General features: G+C 43.8%; 1 long non-coding RNA gene across 1 annotated transcript; it reads right to left on the bottom strand.

The window, feature by feature from the left end:
- Positions 1-1,721: 1,721 nt before the first annotated feature.
- On the bottom strand, positions 1,722-22,749 carry LOC112953629. Its single transcript, XR_003250588.1, has 4 exons — positions 22,569-22,749; positions 19,928-20,124; positions 2,690-2,922; positions 1,722-1,922 (listed from the first exon to the last, which is right to left on the bottom strand). It is a non-coding gene; the product is annotated as an uncharacterized LOC112953629 (long non-coding RNA).
- Positions 22,750-23,293: the final 544 nt, after the last annotated feature.

Here is a 23,293-nt window from a genome sequence, read left to right on the forward strand (position 1 = left end):
ATACTTGTGTTCACGCGATAAAAGATCTGTCAAGCAATTCTTCTCTTTACTGCTATTTCTTAGTCCTCATTGCTGAGCAACTCATTATTCTGCATATTCGAATAACTTAATTAGAAATACCTCTCTCAAGTAAGACTGAAGATCCCTCATACTCTCTTCTTAATCTCTTAGCCTCTTCCCTGAAGTACTTCAAATTAACATATACAATATCTACAAGAATAATGTTGGTATCTGCAGGAGTTGAGTCCACTGTGATGATGATTCCCAGGTCAGAGCTCACTTCATCTGCACTGATGCAAAAGTTAATGCATCTTGCTAGTGACCCATGAATTAGAAACTAATTTGTTACCCATCTACTACAACTATACATAAATAAGGAAATTAGCACTTAAAAATGAGCCTTAAGTTAAAATGATAGCTAGACTGCAGTCTGCAAAAGGAAAGGACTTTAGCTTCTGACCTTCAGCTACGTCTTGGGATTTGATCACTGCAGAAAAGTATTGTGTGTTCTGGTCTTATCTGGGGCCTGAGAATGAAGGCAAAGTATCTCAGCCTTGCAAAAAAAAATCAAAATTAGTGTTTTTCTCTTTTTTAGTGAATGGTTTTGTTGTAGGAATCATGTCTCATTTTTTTTTCTGAATCAACCAAGCTTACTTTCCAAATATGTTAAATACTGCACTGCAAAATCAAGTTTCATACAGTGGGAATTTCCACTAGGAAAGCCTTAGAGTGGTTACTCTCATGTAAAACAAATCATAGCCTTCAGCTCTTCTGTTTCGGCTTTATGAGATACCTTCCTCTTCTGATTGCTTTCATTTCTGTTTCTCGCTTTCTCTGTTGCACTCCAAGGCAGAAGAGAATTGAGGTGCATAAGAAACAGGCAAGTACTTAGCTCAGAATTACATCCAAACCCAACTGCTGCTTGCAAATAGTAATTTCTATTAACTGTATTTCAAATTAAAATGCTGAAGTGCTGGAGAAATGGGGTGGGGAAATACTTAATTCGGTAGCAAGTGACATTTATGGGCTGAGAAAATCACGTCTTTTAGAAGCTGCTCCCAGGGTTCAGTGCATACCTGTTTCATTTACCCAGGGGTGAAAAATAAGAAATGGTGCTTTGCTGGGAACGAGGCAGCAGCTGAGCCCAGCTGGGTGCCCAGGAGGCTTTGCTTAACCCTCTGAGCGGGTTGGCTCTGAAGTAGCTGCTAGGACTGCAGGGATACACTGTGAGGCTGAGGCTGTGCCGCACTGGAGAGCATGTTGCGAGCAGCCGTCTCGGTAAAGAGGAGGAGTGTGAGATGTGAGGCAGTTTTGAACAGTGTTTGGATTCTCCCTGTTTCTCTTGGCCTCTCTGTACCTCTGGGATTTGATATGAAGAATAACAAGAGTTAGAGGAGCCCAGGCCTGGGGTTAGCTGGTGGCACCACCTCAGAAACTCTGCTGTGGTGGCAGCACCGGACTCCCGAGTTCCCTGTTGTCTGAACAGCAGCAGCACCCGGAAAGGTTCTCCAAGGGCTGGAGCTGAGCGGCGGCTGGAGTTAGATGGGACAGAGGCCACGGTGCAGGGGGTGCCTGATGAAGAAACCTGGCAGAGCAGTGGAGTTTGAAGCATCCTGCTGTGCCACCGCTGTTGTTTGGTGTGGCTGTGTCCATCTGGAGGCTGGATCCTTGGGTGCCACGGCCCAGCTCCTGCAGGCCGCTATCTGCAGAGGTCTCAGCTGAGCAAGAGCGGAGCAGAAGTGAATGGCTTTGGGCCAGGCGATCAGACAGGTGGCTGGGACTGAAATTGCTGCTGCAGTGGAAGTCTTAGTGCTGTGCTCGTAGTAACAACCCTGCTTGTAGAAGTGGACTTCTTAAAGGATCATTAATCAATAACTTCCTTGATAATTCACCAAGTAGGGAACAGCAGAGAGCTTCAGGCGCTGGGAAATGTAAATGGAGAAAAATTCAATAGGCAAGTTGAAGATTAGGAAGAAAACATCCATTCATCATTGAGGAAGCCTATCACTACTATTAGGGAGGCCTAGTGATAAAGTAGAGCCGCATGCAGATGTATTTGCCTGCATTTAAAGCACAGACAGCGGGAAGGATGCGAACCTGCTACTACTTGACTGTCACGGGCTGCCAGTTTGCTGTGGGGAACATTTTTTATTTGTGGATTACCTAGAACCTACCCAGTTCTTTCCCTTGGGCAGTAATTTATGCCAGTCTTGTAGACCGTCAAGTGCTAAAGCATGAGAAGGGCCCCGTGCCCGTGCGAACACGTGAGGCGGGCGCGAGTCGCAACAAGGAGGAGCTGAAGCTGGTGCTCGGGGTTAACGCTGGCACCACCAGCAGTGCTAGCAGGTTTAGTGCTTTGGTGCAGGGGGGAATACAGAATTGGCAGTCTTCCAGTACCATAAGGAACTCCCGAGGCATTTTACACCATGGGAAATAAAATTGTCTCGGGCAAAACAGGGCAGGCGGAAAAGGGGACTTGCAAAGCCAGCTCGCCGAGTCTGCAGTCGCTGCAGTGCCTGGTGTCAGCAAATTGGGGTGAAACAGCAGAACCACTGGCCAAGCACAGCTCATTTCTGTTGCCCTGCTAAATACAGATGTCTCCATTCACTTTCTAACAAAGAAACGCCCTGCCAAGCCAAACAAGTAAAATAAGATTCATCAACAAGATGGAATTCAACTTATTACATACTTGAGTGCCCGTTAGTAGAGGAGAAGATGATGCATGGTCGCTGCTTCCAGCGTGTGGTTAGTGAGGAGGAAACACTAGGACCTCAATAGTGGGCAGTAATGGAAAACATCTGCTTCATTTGCTGTTTCAGTGAGGCTGCTGCGCAGGATCCGTCCTCCAACATCGCCGTTCAGAAGCAGCTCATTCTTCTTGTCACGCTCCTTCAGCATCACTCGGGTTTGCTGAGAAATGATCTTTGGGAGGAAACAAAAAAGGAAGAAAAAGGAAAGGATTATTATTTAGTTCTCCCTGCTGGATAATACCCACATATATAGGAAAGGCCACAGAAATTGAGGTATTAAGATCTACTACAATGTGTTACCTACAGCCACACTTCTTGGTCCTCGTTTAAAATTTCACAGTTCTTTCTGGACTTCCTGAAATTGAAAGCTATTATATCCATGTGGAAAAGGAGGTTACCTTGGGAATTTCCACTAATGATAATATGCTAGAGTTAAAGTGAACTTAGATTGCATCTCTTTCTCCTTCCATTTTTTTCAGTGCATTATTGACCCCTAATCACAAAGATACCCATGTTGGGTGTTTTACAGATACCCTCTACTTCAGTAAGGAACTGCAGGTGCCACAATCTGTTCTGAAAAGGAACAAAAAATTCTTGCCTTGCTAGTCGCCTTGTTGGCCTTGTCAGAGGACTAGAGGCTTTCCTTAATTTGGGGAGCCACTTGCAAAAATGCCTTAAGTTTTTGTTTCATGATGACAGAACACCAAAATTTCAGTGGTTGCCCTTATGTTTAGATGTCTCAGAACCATGTACTCAACTCTCGGGCACTGAACCTGGCAAATTTCACATCTTTCATTGCTTGAAGAGTGAGTTTATGATATAAAACATAAATCACGGGTCTTTTCAGAACCCTTCTGTGGGTAGGAGTGTGCAAATCCAATCCTTTCTGCAGCTAAAATATACTCCTCCTACTTACCTTCACTATATTCTTTCCAAAGGTACTTCCAAGGTGATGCTGCAGCAAGACTGGAAACAGGTATCAGGTCCCATGTGCACTACTGTAGAGAACAAGTTGAGAAACAGAGGCTAAACTAGTGCCTACTTGTCTGCACAGTTTGCTGGACAGCTTCTTGCTTGGTTTATACCTTTAATGTTGAATATGAAAAGGAATATGTAGTACATCTGTTGCTTACTTTTTTCAAGAGAACTTGACTCTGTCCTTCTGTGCTGTAAGGAATTCTTTTTTTTTTTTAAAAAAAGCCCATTTGCCCTCCAGTTTTCACTTTGGTATGCTCCTTTTTCTACATTTATTACTGATTCTTCATCATTAATAAAACTGAGAACTGCAGGCCATGAATTTTAATGCAGTCTGTGTTTTCTCTGCAGTCATTGGGGGAAGCCACATTTCTGTGTGTGTCTCTCAGCGCTCCAGCTCTTCGCAGAGCCGCTCGTGAGGAATGGGCTCTCTGCTCACCCACTCACCCGCGTGCATCAGCTCACTGACAAAACCTTGCAATTAAAGAATGCTAAAAACCATGCCCTTAACTGCCAAACTGACAGAAAATGTCAAACTATAGCGGGTTTAAAAGCCAACAGTAAGCTTCTGAGCCAAAAAGACAGAAATTGGCACAGTATTGTGTTGCTTCAGATCTGTACTTCTATTTTGCATGAGGTTAGCGAGGTTGGAAGGAGGTGCAACAAGCAAGCTGCCAAGTGCTCTGCACTCCTCGTGTGGCAGAAGTGTTTCCTACATAAGGTCTGCTCTCCGTACGCCAGGCTATATGGTGCAGGGTAGGCACCATACGGTTCACAGCAGAAAACTGGGAGCTCTGCTGCTGCTGCGGGATGTAGAGGGTCCCATCAGTAAATCCCCGTCTAGTCCTTAGGGTCTATTCCACTGTGCTTAACTGAAATGCAAAATGGCAGGATAGGCTCTATAATGTGAGAGCAGTAGAGGAAAGTGGGAATGATAAGCCACAAGTTGCCAGGAAACTGCTAGTAGCTCTGGAACAAAGTTCTCAGGAATTATCCACACAGATACTACAGCGTGTTCCTTCTCCAGAGAGTGGCACAGAGCACCAAAGGGGCAGGCTCCGCACTGTTTTTCCAGCTCTGTCCCCACTTGGCCACTCATTACAACGTGCAACTTTCTGTCCAGATCCTTCCCATTCTGGATGGGAGGGCTAATACTGCTGGCAATCTAAACGCTGCTGTTTCACAGCAATACTGAGTCATTTCCTGGGGCTGCAGAAGGATCCAAGATGCTTTAGTGTGAAAAGAGCACAGCAGCTCTGATGTATTTTTGCACATTTTACGTCGTAAGCTTTCAGAGCAGTTAAATATATTAAGTGTTTTTTCTAGATGAGCTTCAGGACTGATAGGCCTGAAAGTTTAGGCCTAGGAGAACAGCTTTTACAGAGACTTCGCAAACTTATTTCAAACTAACATCCAGTGAGGATTTATGCAGCAGAGTCATATTCAGCAATCCAGAGAAGTGATTTCCAAGCAGCTTTCTGTCTGTATCCCTGCTGTTTCACAAGCAATGGTAGAGTTAATCACCCTCACGAAATTACACTTGCTTTTAGTTATCATTCACTGAAATGCAAAACCACTATCCGTTCTCTTTAGAAATACAACTCAGATATTAGGCAAACACTGAGAAACAGTTGTAAGTGAAATCAAAAGCAGCAGCTGTCCCCGCTTTGGAAGCTGATTCACGTTTTTCTGAGTCACAGCAGTTACATTTCCGCACCGTCAGACCCTTCAGCTGCAGATTGCAGTGATGGTCGCTCTGCTTGCTCGTAGGTTGAGGGGTTTCCACTCCGTGGCAGCAGATTTCCATCCATGCAGGATTTGGATATGGATCCTCTATGCAGAATCTATGCAGGATCTGGATAGCGCAGCCTCGCTCGGATGGCACTGGGTGCTCCCTGCTGGCTCCTCCTCAGCCCAATGTCCTCACCGCATGCACGGCCACAGTGCTGGAGCCATGGGGAGTTCCTTGTCCCCCTGCGCTTCCTGAGGCAAATCCTGCCTGCCCTCCAGCCTGCTGGGAAGCAACTGCCAGCTATCTCTTAGCTTCCACTGTCCTCTAGTGGTACTTAATTTCAGAACCATCACGTGGGTTGCGGAGTCCAGTCACGGCTGGACCGGTTTCTGCATGAGCAGGACCCCAGCCAGGCCCGGGGGAGGGAGACCCCGGGCAGGTTTGTGCTGGCCCTGGCTCGTGGCACTGTTCTGATGGGGAGATGTCTCTGTTCACATGGTTGGTTTGCCCGGTTGTCCCCAGTCCTCTCCACTGAGACCCAGGGCCCGCAGGCAGCAAAAAGAGAGCTGAGATATGTGTGTCTCCAGCTCTTCCTTATGTCACATAGTGGTTGCTAAGCCCCTGGTTTAAAACACAGCTGCAGAGCCAAAGAGATACAGGTGCCCTAATACAGATGCCACCGCATCCATTTGTCTTGGTTGCCCTTCATTTCCATGAGATTTTTTAAAATCAGACTGTCATTATTTAATTAGCAGCAAATAATGTGAGCAGTAGCATTGAGCCACGGACTAATTGTGCTGCTGCTGGTGAAGGGGGTGGCGCTGCCGCTGTAGATGTGTGCGTGGCAGCCGGTTCCTCGCCTGGCACCCGTGGGGTTTGCGGGAGAGGGACCTGCCCCAGCTGCACTTCCAACGCTGGCAGAACGTAGTAGGACATTAGAGGAAGATGATGCTTGCAAATATAAAATATTACCTTGCCTTGGATTTTAATAAGACTGATTACTGTAAAGGAATGAATGTTTGTTACGGTGTAACTAGATTTATCCTATTTCCTGATCTCATTTTATAAATACCTCTTATCCCTCAACTGCTTTAGAAGACTAGCTGAATATTTATAAAATCAGTATTTCTGTAATATTCAAATTACTTTGTCAGGACTCCTACAGGTGATGCAAAATATAACTGAATGAATAATTCTCAGAAAGCTATTTATTCAGCAAAGCTAAGCCCAAATTCCCCACAGACTTGGGTATACTCATAACAGCTCTCAGAGGAGGGATCCTATTGCACTCAGCGTCAATATTTGCATGACTGCATGTTAACACACTTGGAGCTTTCTCCTTTTCTGATATCACAGCCATTTACATCATGCTGCCACCTTGAATTAGGCTACCGATTGATTTTTTTTCCCTTCTTTATACTGACTCAGACTCCCATCTTTGCATTTTCTGAATTATATCCAAGTTAAATATCCAAAGTAGATGGTGTGAGGTCTGTTTGCTGAAGTTAATCTACCTGGGCTCCTTCTATACTTAATGAAAACGATATCCTACAGCTTGAAGGTGCAGTCAGAGCAAGAGGTTGATTTGGCTGATCAGATTTGTCATCAGGGAGGGCTTGTCTGGCTTCACTGGCTTCAAAAAGGGGCTTAGGGAGTTTAACCTCGCCAGGTTGACGTAGCCCCTGTGAATCCCCCATGCCTGCATTGCCTCATGCTCAGCAAGTTTTATTCTCATCAATATTTACAAACATATCAGGTATGGACTGGCTGTATTCATTCTGCTTTCTCTTCTCACTGGAGAGTCTTCAAAATGAAGATTTTTCACCGCTGCAAGCAGCTTTTGCGGCCCTTTTGCAGCCCACGGGAGAAAAAGAACATGTGAGATTTGATTAAATCTGTGCATGGGGACCTCCATAGCGGCAAAACACCATGCAGCTGCTAGAACAAATTAATCTTTGCTATAAATCCACATTTCTGGGAAAGTCCTCTAATATTGAGCAGAATCCTGCCATAGAACTCCTTAAATATTCTATAAAAGCTGTATCACTTCTGTAGACTTATAGCTCTTTAAAATATACAGTAGCATTGCACTTCTGAAGACACGACCTATGCACAACATGCTGGTGCTTAATGATGTGACCCTCATGCACCAAGTAGGAGTGTCTGTGTGAAGTGCCTTTGGGATTTGTACCATCGGCCTCCAAAAATCAAGTGATCTTGAACACATAAGGAAAAAAAGTCAGTGTTAAGACACAGCCTTCAATTTTCTCTTATTTGCACTTTAATTGCTGCATCTCAAGGAGAACTAAATATAAAATATATCTTCCTTTATTTAGCCAACGCTTAGGATGCCCCTGTTAATAGCAAAATGCTGCCCGGGAAGCGTGTTTGTGTCTGTGAACTTTCGTCTGACCTGTGCAGTTGCTGAGATAGCTTAGGAGAAATGAGGAAATAACAGTAATTTAGCTCCCGGTTTCATTTCAGTGGTTTATTTCTCCAAGTTATGCCATAAGCTTCTTCAGAGAGCTCTGAAGAGCTGGGTTTATAAAGGGAATGGATAATTTCCGTGCAAAAAAACAAAACTAGCATTATGCATGTTAAGTTAAGGGTAAACAAACATCATGCTTCAGGGCACAAAATGATTTCCTATTGGGCTCAGGAAAGATGTTTCTCACCATGTAAAGCATTGTACGGTTGGCTAGACATATTACTAAGGGGGTTATTTATTCTTTTGCTGCCCTCTGAAGCATCAGTTTAGGAAGCTTCATTTTAGGTTTGCTAGGAGGCAGGAAGCCAGACATTGTTATAATTTTACTTAGCGTTGAGAGGATGCTCTATAAACCTCCTGCTCCAACGGACCTGCAGTGGCTGCAGATGAATAATGGAGGAGTCCATCAAAAGCATGTAAGAATAGTGTGTTAGAATGAGGGATTTACCCCCCCCAAAAATTTGTGGATCACCTGGCCACCAGAAAATGGGCTTCTGAAGGACGCAAAGCATTTTGTCACAATATACAGCCATGACATTTTTCTGTGGAAACCAGATCTTTTTCCAGGCCAGACACTCTGCAATGGAATTGGAAAGAGAAATAACTTTAAAGGCCTTGGTAGCTTATGCTTCTAAGCGGGCAGCCTACATTAGCTGACAGAAACTGAAGGAATCAAAATCTATAAATACAGTGAAAGCAATAGGATTTTAGCTGTATGCAGCTGGGAAATTCATGGCTAGAAGAGAGTAGGTTTTCAGTTAGAACTTCGCATAAACCCTCTAAGCCCCAATTTGGGTCATGTGTTTGCCAGGCATTTTGTGTAAATCATGTCTTTTCTCCCTACCTGTTTTCTGCTTCTGGAAAACGAGGGTGTCGGCACTATCTTGCCCAATTTAGGTTGCAAGCTGTGGGGACCTTGAGCAGGTCTCAAGATTAACTAGTAGCCGGCAGAGATGCAAGCCACACTGCTTTCCAGACAGAAATGATCTTGCAGGGAACAGGCTGAAGCATTTATTCCTCATTTAAAATATTTGGGATTTGCTCTTGTCTGTCACTTCCTCTTTTCTTGGCCTGACTGTTGCATTTTTCAAGCCTTTGACAGCTCTGTGAGCAATCACAAACCTCCGACTGCGCACAACTATTATATGATGAGCTGTGCTCGTGTCCCGGGATGGGGAGTCCGCACGTGGATCACGAGAGCTTTTGTTTAGATGAGGTGTGACAAGTTTGACAGCTCTGTGTCTCGAGGTCTGTCACAACGAGGCTCAGTCATGTTGAGCAGCATCTGCAGCCTTTAAATAAAGCTGCCTTTCAGAGCTGGGCTGGGGACATCGGCCGTCACTGTAGTCTTGCCATGACAGCCAACACTACCTCATCCCAGTGGGACAAGTGGAGTGGGGACACAGCTCTTGGAGGTCTAGCTGAGCTATTTCAGGTAAAAATCATAGAGTTCATGGCAACTGGAACTTCAGCAATAGTTTCTGAGTTTGTTGGAGACCTGGGGTGGTGACTAAGAGGTTAGCCTGTGTTGAAATCCACAGTGGTGCTTCTTTATGCAGAGTTTAAATTAAAACAGGCTCATGTGCTTCTTAGTGGTCACCCCTTGTAGACTGAAACAGCCAGATCTAAGAGCATTTCTTATATATCTCTTCATTACAACTATAGGAGTATCTTGAGTATGCTTGAGGTAGAGCTGTTTGGCTTGTGCAAGGTTGGAGAGACAAGAGCCTCGTTTGTCCTGGACCTCTGACAGAAGAGGAGAGGATGTCTGTAGGAGTGAGGATGTCTATGGAGTCTTGAGAAGGGTCTGGAGAATTGAGCACTGTTTTTGTCCAAGTTTATGTCTTCCAGTTATCCCCATGGTCCCCTTTCCATACAGCAGAGCTGGGCTGAGTTGGAACTGGGAAGGGTTTGGCTTCAGAATGGGATGTGCAGCTACATATAATGGGATTTGTATGTCACAAAAGGAGGTGACCGTGAAATAAGATCAACATCTGCTTTATTGTGAGGCTGGTAGTTGCTGGAAGAGAAGCCTTGTTTGAAGGTTAAATGGGTTACTTTTTTTTTTTTTTTGAAATACATGTATACGCTTCTTGAGACACTTCTGTTATTATCAAGCAAGTTCTAGTGTCTTTCTGAATCATAAGATCCTGATCACCCCTTCTGCTTGTAGTACAGCTCTTCTGGACAGAAGAAGGGAACTTGCAGCCTCCAGAAAATGAGCTGCTTGTGTAGGGGATTAAAGACATCCATCTGTAGACGTCTACCTGTCTACTAGACAATCACCACAATCAGCTGTGAGACCTGGGGACTTTTAAGTTTATCTCACCTTATCTTACACTCTGCCTCTTATACTGGAGTTCACAGCAGAACCTTTGAAACAAAATTCCTTCCACAGCTGCTGCTTGCTGACTTAAAGGCCAGGCTTTCAAAGCACCATTCATTTCTGCCCAAGACACTTTCATTTCGAGACCATGCATTTTAATGGCTTTCTTACCAGCATGAAGGGATCCTCACAGTTCTTGGCATGGGCTAGGAGGCCTTCATGCCTCCCCTTAGTAGTTCCCGTTCAGAACTACCAGGTAATGTCTTCTCCACAGTAGTACAATGAGGCTATAAAGGTAGCAGATGTGCCCACCAGGAGATAACATCAATGCATGGAAATATCCGAAATGTGAATGTGGGATGGCACTTACGGTTGCAGCTCCACAACTCTCCAAACGACGCAGAAGCTCCTGCAGTTTTGTCACAGCACAGGGTAGGTTAAATCAGTTCCAACTTGGAGCTACTTAATGCCATGAACTGGGGGGAGCTCCTGGCAAGGTGCAGAACAGAATCCCCAAGAAGCTCCCCTGCTGTCAGCAGAGCCTGGGCAGAGGCAAAATGGACTGAATACATTTTAGCCGTTAATGCTGTGCTGGATTATAATTGCTTTGGTTGGTTGGTTGGTTTGTTTTGGCATAGAGATAGTTCAACGTATAAGAGGGAAAAAAATAAAAGGAAAAAAAAAAGCCGTGAGTTGCAAACATGTCCCAGCACAAGTGCCCACCTGATGTGGAGGGAAACCATTAGGTCAGAAAAAACCTCCTGCCATTTTTTCTCTGCCAAATTTTGACTATAAAGGATTCTTGCAGGAGATATCAAACCAAATTTGAATGTGACTTCATTTGCAAGCACATGGAGAAAGGTCGGTGTAAGATAGGAGCTGACAGGAAAAGGCTGTGCCAGGAGGAGCGGGTGCTCATGCCAGGTGGCACATTCACAGCCCAGCTGATACCTGCTGATGTGATTTGCTCGAGGAGGCCGTCCAGGGGAGGCAGGTGGTCTTGTCATCTGGCACAGGCTCTGCATCAGTACAGAAAGCTTTTGGTTTGGGTTGGCTTGTTTTTCTTTTTTTTTTTTTTCCCCCAGAACATTTTTTCCAACATTTCTTCCACTTTGTAAGTACTCATGGTAATAGTTGTTCCTTATTAGCCACAAGATCGCTTAAATTAGTGCGGTCTGGATCCTTCTGGGGTTTGTGCGACATCAAAAACATTTCTTTTCTGCTCTAACGGTTCCTTTCACGCAGAGAGGGTCTAACTGGGGCCATGTAACCGGTCCTATGGACAAGCAGAAGCAACATCTTCCGTTTAGTTCCTGGCAAGAAGACTCATGTTGAGATTTGACTTCAGAAAGGGAAAAGCTGTTGTTGGCTTGTCTGAAGATACATGAAACAAAATACCCCAAAGTAAAATAAGGCAGCTGCTGTGCTCCTTTCTTCTTGATTGCTCATCTGGTTGGGTTTGGCGGCTGCAGTTTCCCATAGAAGCCCCCTGCTAAGTCCATCAGCGTCGCTGGGGCGGCTGGTGGGAGCCTGGGGCTGCGTTGGGCAGCGGGGGCCATAGCCCAGCTTCCCCCTGCCTGAGCAGCCACCAGACAGACCAACTCAGAGGAGCTTCTGCAAAACCAGGAGAGATCCTTTGTCATCCGGAGGCGATGGATTCGATAAAAACAGCCCCAAAAAGAACCTTTTCTCCGAACTACCTTTTCCTCAGCTGGCGTGAGGAAAGCGCAGCGTGGGTGCTCGGGCCAGCGGCTCGGAGATTTATGACCTCTGCTCAGCGGCGTAGCTGTAATTTTCTGGGAGTCTGCTGGGTACTGGAAACAGCTCCATCTTGGTTTTGCTCCAAACGCACCGAGAGAAACCCACGGTGCTTCCTCCGTGTACTTACTTCTGCATGTCCCCATCTAGCAATAATTTAAGCTGAAAGCATATGAATTTTGTTTGTGTGTGGAGAAAGCATAATGGATTCAAGTACTTCGAGTTCTGAGAAACAAAGCTTACAAAGTCAAAATATAACCCAGGCAGTCTGATAGGCTCGAGAAAATGTTTAAGGCAAGGAAATTTAAAGCCATTTTTCTCACCAGTTACACCTGAAGAGTGAAGTCAAAGAGAAGGCAGGCATATATATGAATCAGTGCAGAATGGCACCAAAAAGCATAGCTCAAGAAAGCAGAAAAGACTGGAAATTTCTTCAAAGGGAAAATGTCTTTAGATTCAAATTCTGTAATAGAAGTTGGTGGGAGCCATAGTGGAAAGCCTAGAGTTTTGTTTTAAGCCTCTATTCTTCTTTCCTTTTCTCCACCACTCTAGCAGCTCTTTAAGAAGCAATATACACTGTAGATGAAGGTTGCTGAACTGGAGGGTGGAATATTTCCCTAGCGTCTCTGAAAACCTACGGAACAAATTGGACTGGGTATGACAAGCTGCACTGTGTTATTTTAGTTGCTGTAGATAACTGAATTTCTCCTTCTAGGCATTAAGTGTCAGTATTTCATATATTAAGAGTCAGATTCTGCTGCTGGTCATGAAAGTGCAAACAGGGAGTAACTGGGGTGGAAAGCCAAGGTGCCTGGCGTAACTCTGGATTTATCGCTGTGCAGTCCGGAGCTGGGTCTGTCTCGGAGGGCTCTTTACGTGCAATGCATGAGAGCAAACACGGGGCAGTTTGCAGCTGAGGATCCGCTTCATTTCCTCTCCACGGCTCTGTGTGTATTCTGGGCTGCTTAACATAGATGTCATTTGTTTGCACGGGTCCATCGAGGTGTTAGGCACACAGTGACAGAGTCAACGGGCCCGGGTATTTTGCTGTTATGTGCCAGGGAGACTGGCAGTGAAGGGCTGTCCTCATGATCCCCAACGTGTCTCCCCTTCTCCTATCCCACATTCATTTATAATTATATCATTGACCTGTTATAGCTGCAGCAATATTTAAAAGGCAGCACATGTTTACTTGTGCTTAATAGTAGCCTCTGGCAAATAAATCTGCTAATGCAAAAATGGATAAATTTGTCTTGCAAACACTGGCGACAGAACCTGGTGTCAACTTCTTTTTAGTACCTAAACACATACAAGATTTTATGAATCAAGAACAAGGTATGTGCTGTTTCCAAGCACACGCTGCAGTAAGATCTCAGCCAAGTTTTTTCTTTATAGCCCCTTCAAAGTACTCTTTCATTAGTGGAAGAAAGAATAAATTTGCTTTTTATCTCTTCCTTTACATGGAATTTTCAATACGTACTTTTAAAATATGGACTTGAAATTGCCAATAATTTGGGCTTGTGCACTTTCCCATAAAATGCGCTGATACTGAATTATGTAATTTGTACTATTTCAAGTGGATTAATATATCAAATCTCATTGCATTCATTTAGTATCACCTTAAAGGTGTAAACGTATTTTATCTGGGAGAAGATTTATGTATTTTATGTGTCATGGGATCTTTCCCATGGATCTTTCCCATAAACTGTACATCTAAGAACCATTAAGGTCAAACAGAAGTTACAACCATAGCTCTTGGGAAAGAGCATTAAGTGCAAGTTAAACACTTCCCACAAAACCCACTAGAGACATCAACTCCATGTGCCTTGTTGAGACAGTCCCGTTTGCGCCGCTCTTGACTTTGTTTTAAGGGTGTGTTGCTGCATCTTGATTATTTTTTCCTTTTTTTCCCTCCCCACTGGATTGTGAAATCTTCAGCTTGCAATTAACAAGAATACTTGTTCTCCATATAATTCTTTTTGTCATCCTATGCTATTAGGCTAAAATTAGGTTGCAACTAAGAATTCAGAATTGGCCCCAAATGTAAGTGTCAAGAATGAGGCCTGGAGGTCTTAAAATGTGTGCAAGCGTTGAACCCCAGAACCCATACGCTGCTTCACACTAGTAAATAGCCCGATGATTGATTGTAATGCCAGAAATCAGGGGAGTAGCACAACAGAAATGAGTTTTTGTGAGGATTTATACTTTGCTTGTCCTTATTAATTGCCACTGTTGAAACTTTTAACAGCTGCCTCTGGAAACGGGGCAGGCAACAGGGAAAAGCAGCAAGGATTATAATCTTATGAAGGACGCTATAAAGCTGAAACTAAAACTTCCACTGAATTACCTTTCTCATAGAAGCACACATTATAATAGAATTAGCAATTCTCGTGATTCACCAAAATGACAGGTTTTGCCTGGCATGATTTAATGGAGTGGATGCTCTCTGCCAAGGGCTGCCAAATGAAATACTGAATTTATGAGCTAGCTCACTAGGTAAAACTTTGTAAGCTCCCATTTTTTAAACCAAAACTCCTCAGAATAATCTGGGCTGGTTCTCTCTTTTGGCAGTAATGAAGTAAAACAAGTTGTCTAGAGTAGATCTGCAAAAGTCTTTCCGACATGGATATCTTTCTAATAACCAATATAGCCATTACTATGATATCTAGGCATCAGAAAAGTATATTATTTTTCATTTCTGTCTGTAAGAATTTAATCAAAAAGCCACTGGAACTTCTTTTGCTTTCTTCTTATGGACTTTCACCAAGTGCTGCTAGCACAGCTTTGGCTTCAGAGGCTCTGTCACAGTGTTACAGAAGACTGATGAGAGGAGAGAATTTTCCTACCGAAATGAGAATAACTCATCATTTTTCATTCTATAAGACTTGCTCATACAAATGGGATACTGCTGCAATACAAAGAAAAATTGCTTCATGATATTACTGCATTAGCCACTGAGCCCAAATTACCTTTGGAAGTTGCAAGTTTGGGGCTGTTCTCCAGGTGATTTCTCAGGCCAAGCTGACGAAGTTCAGCCTGCCTAATGAAGAACAAATTTCCCTGTCGCAGTTGCAGGACTGTAATGGCTGCTAATGGAATAAGCAGCAGCCGGGCTTGTAAAAGCCATGCCATAGCCTCAGCCGCAGCACAGGCGGAAGTTGTTAGTGCTTGTGCTCACTAAGTCAGTCCAGCTGAGCCTGCTCTTTCTTAGGAGCCTCTTGGAGCTCCCACAGGAGCCTGCACTCTGGGGATTTTGCTGTGCATTTTATAACTTTGCCATTGCTGATGAGCAGACTGAGCAGTAGATGAACAAGCCATATCTGAATGTCTTCTGAGGGTCAAGAGGAATTAATGTACGCTTGTCTTTTCAAATACTTGTTCTCATCTTATTCTTGAGAAGGGAGCAAGCGGCTGTGCAGAGTCCTCCATGTTCCCCAGCTGAACTCAATAGGCAGAGTAAAACCTGTCCTTTAGGGAGGATGAAGAATTAGGGAATCCCCCCTTCTCCTCTGAATCACTATAGGCTATTTTACATGCTTAGACCAAGAGACTGAATGATCCAGGGCCTGGCCCAAAACTCCTCTGCTGCATTGCTATTGCTGAGCTAGAGCTGGAAACCTAGGAAACTTTCCAAGATGGCTGGAGCTGCAGGAAACTTTGGGGAAGGTTATCTGGAATGACATGCTGAGCTTGTGTGAAGTCGAGTGACAAATGACACAGGCACTGATGCTTACTCATCATTTTGAGTAATTTAACTAGGAACGCTCCGTCCTCTGCCTTTTAGGTAATAATATAGGCTTTTATCGGGTTCTGTAGTAAACGTACTGGGAGACAAAGCGTTTGTCGTGCCCGGGGCTGCGTAATGGGCTCTGACGGGCACTCAACGCGCCGCTGAGGGAAGCTGCTCGGCCGGGCTGCATGCGCCATGGATGAACCTTCTCCTCAGCACGCAGACAGCGAACGTGCTGCTCGTGTGCTGAGGAGCAAGTGGCAGGAAGGCTGCTGTGTTCAGCTTAATGTTGTCTTGTACAAAGTCTTTTCTTCCTGAAACACCATGGAAGAAGGTCACTGCATTAAGGGCTGCCCAAAAGTCACTGTAACCAGTGAATAGCCCTGTCCAAGAGATTCCTCCTTACTCCTCTGTTTGCGGAAACAGCAAGTCCTCGCCATAGCAACCTCTGCATCAGGTATAGCTCTCAGGTGAAGAGCATTTCTCCCAAGAAACACTCTTTAAAACGTATTTTACTTATGTACCCGCACATCAGGCTCAATCCACCAATTCTTTCGTACAGATTTAAGAAAAATATGAGCATGAGACTGGGTGCATCTCATACCTGCTGTGGCCCCACACTGCAGCCTCAGTGACTCTTCAGCGCCGGGACCGTCGCCCACACGTGGAGGTTGGCACTGAGGTTGACAGCCGCAGGCAACATTAGCACAACTTGTGTCAAAAGCGATGTCTGGAATTCCAGAAGGGATTGGGGCTGAGCTCTGTGGTGGGTGACAGATTTCACACGTGGTGGGGAGGCTGCCCCTGCAGGGGGTTTCAGAGCAGGGATGGAAGTGCTAGCGTCGGGTTAGTCCCGCAACCAGGACATCACTGCAGACTTTCTGCTCACTCCTGAAGTACTGAATTATTTCCCAGCATAATGTATCTGGATAGGGTAATGATGAAATATATCCTCCTGACTTTTGCTCCCGTTCATGCTGGGTTTTAAGCATTCTGTTCGTGCTGCTTCAAGGACAGCATTAACATGCAGCCTCTGCAGACCCGACTGTGAGAGTTTTCAGATGTGCACGCTTATGAGGAGCTCCAGTTCCAAACTATGCCATTTTCAGCTCTCATTGTTTCATTTTTCTCTATCCTCCTGAGGTGAACTGAGAATATGTCACTCTGGAGTCCGTCTCACCGTTTTCCTTGAAGATGTAAAGTGAGGAAAGAGGAGGTGTGAATCCAAGCCTCGTTCCTTATGACACAAAAACGATTGCTCCTTGCAGAAGCCTTCCAGGCAGCATTTTCAAAGGTTAGAAGCACTTGCAGTGGGTAACCTGGCCCACCTGTAGTGCCAAGTTGCCCTCATCTGTGTGGTCAAGCTTTGGAGTGCCATGGAGAGGCTCCAGGAGCACCTTGTGACACACAGCTCTGGATCCCCTCTCTTCGCTGGAACCACTTATGTGATGGTGGCCATGGTGGCTAATGGCATTCCTGGGATTTTGGCCTCTTCTGAGCTTGGCTGGAGTAGCTGAGGCTGCAGAAGGCCAGAGGAGGCTGAATCGCAGCCTGGTGATAAGAAGGTTACCGCTTCCTTCAGGAATAAAGATGAAATTTGAAGGGGAAGGACTGACCTTTTTCAAGACAAAAGGAATTAAGGATTGCAGTGTGTTGGCTCTGTCGTGTCTTGCTTTGTAATGCTGGACAGAAATTGTTGTAAAATAGCACTTTTAATTCATTATTCTTCCCTGAAAAGCACGGCCTTCTTCCATACTTCTAGATATTGCAAATTGTTATTAATATTTATAAACTGCTCTGTTGTTTTCTGATAGAGAAAACAAATTCCAGTGCAACAGACGCCCTTAACTATCTTCCAGTTGTGCCTTCTGTAATTAGTGTTACCATGAGATTCCCTAGACATAGCTGATGCCATGGCAACATTATTTAATTGCAGAGTCAACTGGCCCACTCTTAAAGATAACTACTGTGCAGCACAGTGCTGCTTGACTCCTGTGCTGATTCTGGTCTCTGTGCTGACTCTGGTCTCAGTGCTATCAGCAGTAATTTCATGTTTTATTCCAAATCTATAATAATTGTAATTTCAAATTATCAAGCAAAAAGTATGGAGAAAGGAAGATAAGAATAATTAACTTCTCATCAGCGTCAAGGCGGAAAACTCGGCTTTTAAATAGTAAAGAGCATAAATGGATTGCAACTCACAGTGCCTTAAGAGATGTCGAAGAGGGGCATGGTTCTAGAGGAAGCTACAATAAGAGGCACTGGGGACCCCATTAATTAAATAGTAAAGTTCCCTTAATTTCGGCAAGAGAAAGAAAGCATATGTCAGAATATTTTTAAATGGCTTTAAAACATTACATATGAATGTTGCTGACATGGGTTGGAGGCGAGCAGTTTGGCATTAGTATCAGATTTTTTTTTGTCAATGGCAACTGCTCTGTACATAGTGAGTTCTTTTCTACTTCTGTTAGCAAAGATGACCCCATGATTATTTTGAGATTATTTATCTTTGCTGCAGGTTTTGGAGCAGTTATTTTACTGGTTGCTGCTTCTTCTGGATTAGGACTGGCTATCCCAGTTAGGAATAAATGCACATAGATGGAAACATTCCCCAAAAAATCATCCAAAGATAGACATTTGAAAAAAAAAATCAGCCCAAGTAGCTTTAGTCTGGCTAAGTTATTAATAAAATAAAGGAGAAGCTCATAATAGAAAATGTCAGGCAGTCTCACTCATAGACATTGGTACCTGACCTGCCTAAAGTGGGTATTTTATGTAACCAAGTATGAAGCCAGATATTATTTTCCTCTTACTCCTCTTTACTCTTGACAGAGTTTTCTCTCCCCACTTTTCTAAATCTGAAATGTAATTTACTGGCTCTGCAGAACAGGGAAAAGAGGAGCCTCTTCCTCCAGAATTGGGGGTATATGTAAAAGGTTGTTTTCCTTTCTCCAGCTCTGTCTCAGGACTGTCTTGTGTTCAGACAATGCCAGCTCTTCTGCCTCTCCTGATCTCATGCCTGGAACATGCTGTTATTGCAGACAAACTAGGAGCGCTCCTAATTAAAGTAGCTGTTTTATTGGAACTAACGTCCTATCAGATCCCAAGCAGAGTTTGGTCACAGAAACTGCTGTTGCAAGAAAACACCAGTTTTATCACTTCTCATTTTTGATTGTTCCTCCCTTCCTTTCAGTAATAATTTCATCTGACCCTGATTTGACCCAGTATAATTCAGCAAGAACATATGCAGCACCTTGTTCTGCAGTTGCCCATATGGCACAGTGAGGGAAGGAAAGGCTGTGCCAATTGCAGATCCAATTATAGCTGAAGAAGGTTGCTCCATTATTGCATTTGAAGCCATAATTAAATTTGCTAACCGTGAAGAGGTGCCAAACCTGCCATTTCTTCAGAATGTGGGACATCTGTTTAGTGCTAATACTAACACGGGATTTGAGAGGAAACATCCAAACTTCCATCAGATTTTGCGGTTTTCTTTAAAAAAAATCTGTCACTTAGCAGCATCTTGGTTTTAATTCTACATTTCTTGAGCTTTTTCTCCACTAACGTGGAAGATAGATCCTCTCTGCAGACAAACAGATGCAGATGCATTAACACAGTCCTGCACTAACGTACCTGGTCTCGGTGTGTGGGAGCAGATGAGCTGATGCAGCTACAGGCTTGCAAAGCTCTCTCCATGAGTATCCACACTCGCTATCTCTTCTAACCCTGCTTCCTTAACAGATTTTCCAATAAAGAAGCCGTCCTCTGAAAGCAAACTATTTCAGTGGGGCCAAGTTTTGCACTCTAAGCAGCCTTGCGCTGTTTGCTCCACAGTGTGATGTTGCCTGGAGCTTGTCTGGTTGCAGTCTGCCCTGCCTCTGCCCAGAACTGCCTCTTGCCCTTCCCTGAAGATAACACCATCCTTATAATAGGCACAGTAACAGCTGGGTGGGAACTGGGAGAATTTGGAAGCTGCTTGCTGTCTTTTACTAGTACTTACTCATTCAAGTTCAGTGTGGTATGGGGTTTCCAAGGGGAAGCTGTAGAAACCCTTAGGTTTGGTAGCCCTGTTAGACCTCTCATTGCAGGCACGAACTCCAACAAATTACTGCAACCAAGAATCTTCTTTTTAATGCACGAGGTAGTATGAGAAGAACTTACTGTGTACCTTAAAATAGGTGAACCGCTGTTTTTGCTGCCAGGTGAGCCATTGATTTTTGGTGAGCCATAAGCGAGCGCCCATTCCTTTGCAGCCTTCAGTCGAAGATGATCACGTGAAAGGTAGTCCTGGAAACCTCTGTGCAGCTCAGAGCAAAGTCTGCAGCAAAATCAACAAGCTGTGTGTGATACCAGCCTGATTGAGCCCTGGCATAAAGAACAAAAACAAGGATGAACAGTAGCAGATACGCAGTGATACGTATGAAATCGTTAAATGTAATTTAGTGAGTGGGAGAAACATGAGTAGCAGCCACAGGGAACGTGTTTAGTTATTCCCATAACCAGGCACGATAGCAGCTCACTTGCTGCAGGAGTTGCCCTGGGAGGGAAATGAAAGCCAAGGCAGCGCCAAGGTCTGTGCAGGGAGGCAGGAATGTGTGTGTAGGTGACAGGAGCATTGTGCCACAGGCAGGGACAGGGCTTTGCTGTACGTGCTAGCCCGGCGGCACCGTTGCTGCTCTGGCTTGCTGCTGTACAGGGGGTAAGAAAGCAGCAGGGTGAGCACTGCCCCCCACTTTTCAGCAGCCAAAGGGAAAGCTCTGTGCTCAGATACTCACTTCTCACAGCTCTTCAAGCAGTCAGGCCTGATACATGTCTCTGTTCTGAGCCTGTTCCACATTTTTTCTACTTCAAAATATATTCTACTTTCCTCACAGTTGTTCAGAGCCAGGATTACTCACTCTTAAAATGCAAGACAATTTACTAAATAGAGTGTCAAAATACATGAGGGAGTTGGATGCACTCTCCGTGTGTTATTTTTTCCCCATTGAGTGAATGTTTTTATGAGTTGATGTCCTTATTGTTAATATACAGCCTGGTAATAAAAGAGGAAAATATAGCCAGCCTGTGTAGAAGAAGAAAAAAGCAGCAAGGTTCAGGTAAAATGCCTCCGGAGATTCAACTGCAGACAGAATGATGGATTCAGCTGTTCATTCCCAAAATACATAATGGCTGTAAGAACAGGTAGTGAAAATACTAGAAATTAAAACATGGATTTCCATTATTTCCTTCAAATGGCAGGTGAAAAACGTGAAAGCTTTAGGGCTCAGGTTATGTATGTTATGATTTGGCCTCTGAGAATGTTATTTGCTGCTGACAGATCCTGATATGCAACCTAATTCCACTTCTAATCAGACATTCATGATTCATAATTTTAAAACACTTTCAAATGCATTTTTCCCTCATAGAGTTTTACATATAGAAAGATGCAACTTAAGACCCAGGAGAGAGCAGTACAAATATATTTATAAGTACTTTAAGCATGTGCTTGGCTGGCAGCCTCACAACTGCACAAGCAGCTTCTGGTAGTATGGAGGACCTGCCTGTGAAACTATAGTTCTGTGCTTCTCTATGTTATAAAGATCTATGTTATAGATATGTCATATCTATGGTAAATACAAACACACTTTCTTTGGCTCTTTGCATACCCTAAAAGCAGTTAGATTTTTTTTTGTACTGTCAGCTGCTTTTACATACTCCACACCAGTTCTTCCGTGAGCTCCCTGAAACACGTTATGGCACTTTCGATTTAGTGTATTAATAAGACTCTAACCAAACACAGTGAAGTGTCTATGGCCAATTCATTTACAGAATCTCAAAGGAATAAAAATAATGGTACAATGGTGCTATTTATATTACCAGCCTTTGCAACCCAATAGCTTTTCCTTATAGCTTGCCTCGCTGTGAGAAGAGACGTTGCCATCTGTTACTTCTGGGGAGCTCCTTTCATTCCCATGTGCTTCAAATGGTGTGCAGATAGCACCAAGAAATGTTGCTCATGGGGACATGAAGCATCATTTTCAAGCTCATAGTGCACTATCTAGCAGCAGGGGGGACACTGAGGTCACTGGAGCTTGGATGAAAAAGACTGCCAGGGAATTTTTTTTTTTTTTTAAATGAGCCTGCTGAGAAGACACACGCATGGACAGCAGTGCCTTGTGTGCAAGTTTGGGCTTTGAGTGCACCAGACACTCATGATCTGAATATTTGTTTAGTGAAACCTCACAAAGTTTGTGCCATCACTAGGATTTCACATACTGCTGGGGTTTGTGAGCATATTTTTACAACACAGATCAGTTTTTGAGGCCCTTCTTTAGCTCTGATGGTTTTAATTTTATTACCGTGGTCAGGTGTTTGAGGATTTGTAACTCCAAGGGTAGACAGCTGAATGAAGTTAAGCTTCTGTGGATCTTTGGTTTTGGTTAATCATGCTTTTTCCTTTTCTTTTTGATTTTACTGAAAGATGAATGTTAAGGATAGCAAAGAATTCATAATTAGGAGATGCTTTAAGCGGAATGTTTGAAAAGCAGTGAATATCTTGACTAATATTTCACTTAAACAGCTGTTTTGCCTAATCTACATTCACTTTGCTCACTGTCTTACCTTTGCCCTTTCTTTTGAAGGTATTCATAGAAGTGAGTGTCAGTATTTATCTACCTGCTGTGTTTCCATCTGCCTATGCAGTGCACAAATAACCACAAATTATATTTCCTTTGTGAAAATGTGAATGACAGAAGCATTTCTAAGGCTTCATATGCACAGAATGATCAAATTTCATCTCCTCAGTCTTGGAGGAAATATGCAACCTGTACCTGGGACAGCTGCCAAATGTGGAGTTGGATTTCCAGCATCTTCCCCGAGATTTCCCACCTGGAGTCTTTCCTAGATGCTTCCATCATCCTTGTTTTACTCATTTTTCTTGACAGGCAAAATGAAGTTGGAACATTCATACCCAGGGTTGCCAGAAGAAGTGCAGACACAGCATTAAGCCATTATGTAGTGGTCTCCTCTGAGAATGAATATCAAAACAATGATCTGAGAACACATTAAAATACGCACAACTTCAAAAGACCAGGGAAACACATCCTCCACTTATGATTTCAATGGAGCCAAACTAATTCTAGACCTGATCTTGGTATTCACATGTTTTAAGATGAAGCAGAAGTAGTTCCATTGCCAGGAACCAAAATATGCTTCTTGAGGACAACTACTTACTACAACAACAGAAAGGAAGAAGGGGTATTTTCTGAAAAAGCGTCATCCTATTTTTCTGCCAGATTGGCAAAAGAATCCATTGAAATGTGTGCTTGGCAAGCCAAACTCAAACCCAAAATGGAAACATCTACAAAAAGACTATCAGGCACACATTTCACACCTAAAAGAGAGTATGAGAACTTATTTTAACTACAGCAAAAAACATGACTGCATTAATTAGGAACATTGGTATGTGGAGACTTCCTAAAATCCGAGAGTCTGAAACAAATGCCTGCTGTCACAATTTTGGGAAAGGATGATTCCAGGTCTGATCTTCACAGGT

The sequence above is a fragment of the Nothoprocta perdicaria genome, unplaced genomic scaffold, assembly GCF_003342845.1.
Source record: "Nothoprocta perdicaria isolate Ctin4 unplaced genomic scaffold, notPer1 scaffold_46, whole genome shotgun sequence".
NCBI lineage: Eukaryota > Metazoa > Chordata > Aves > Tinamiformes > Tinamidae > Nothoprocta > Nothoprocta perdicaria.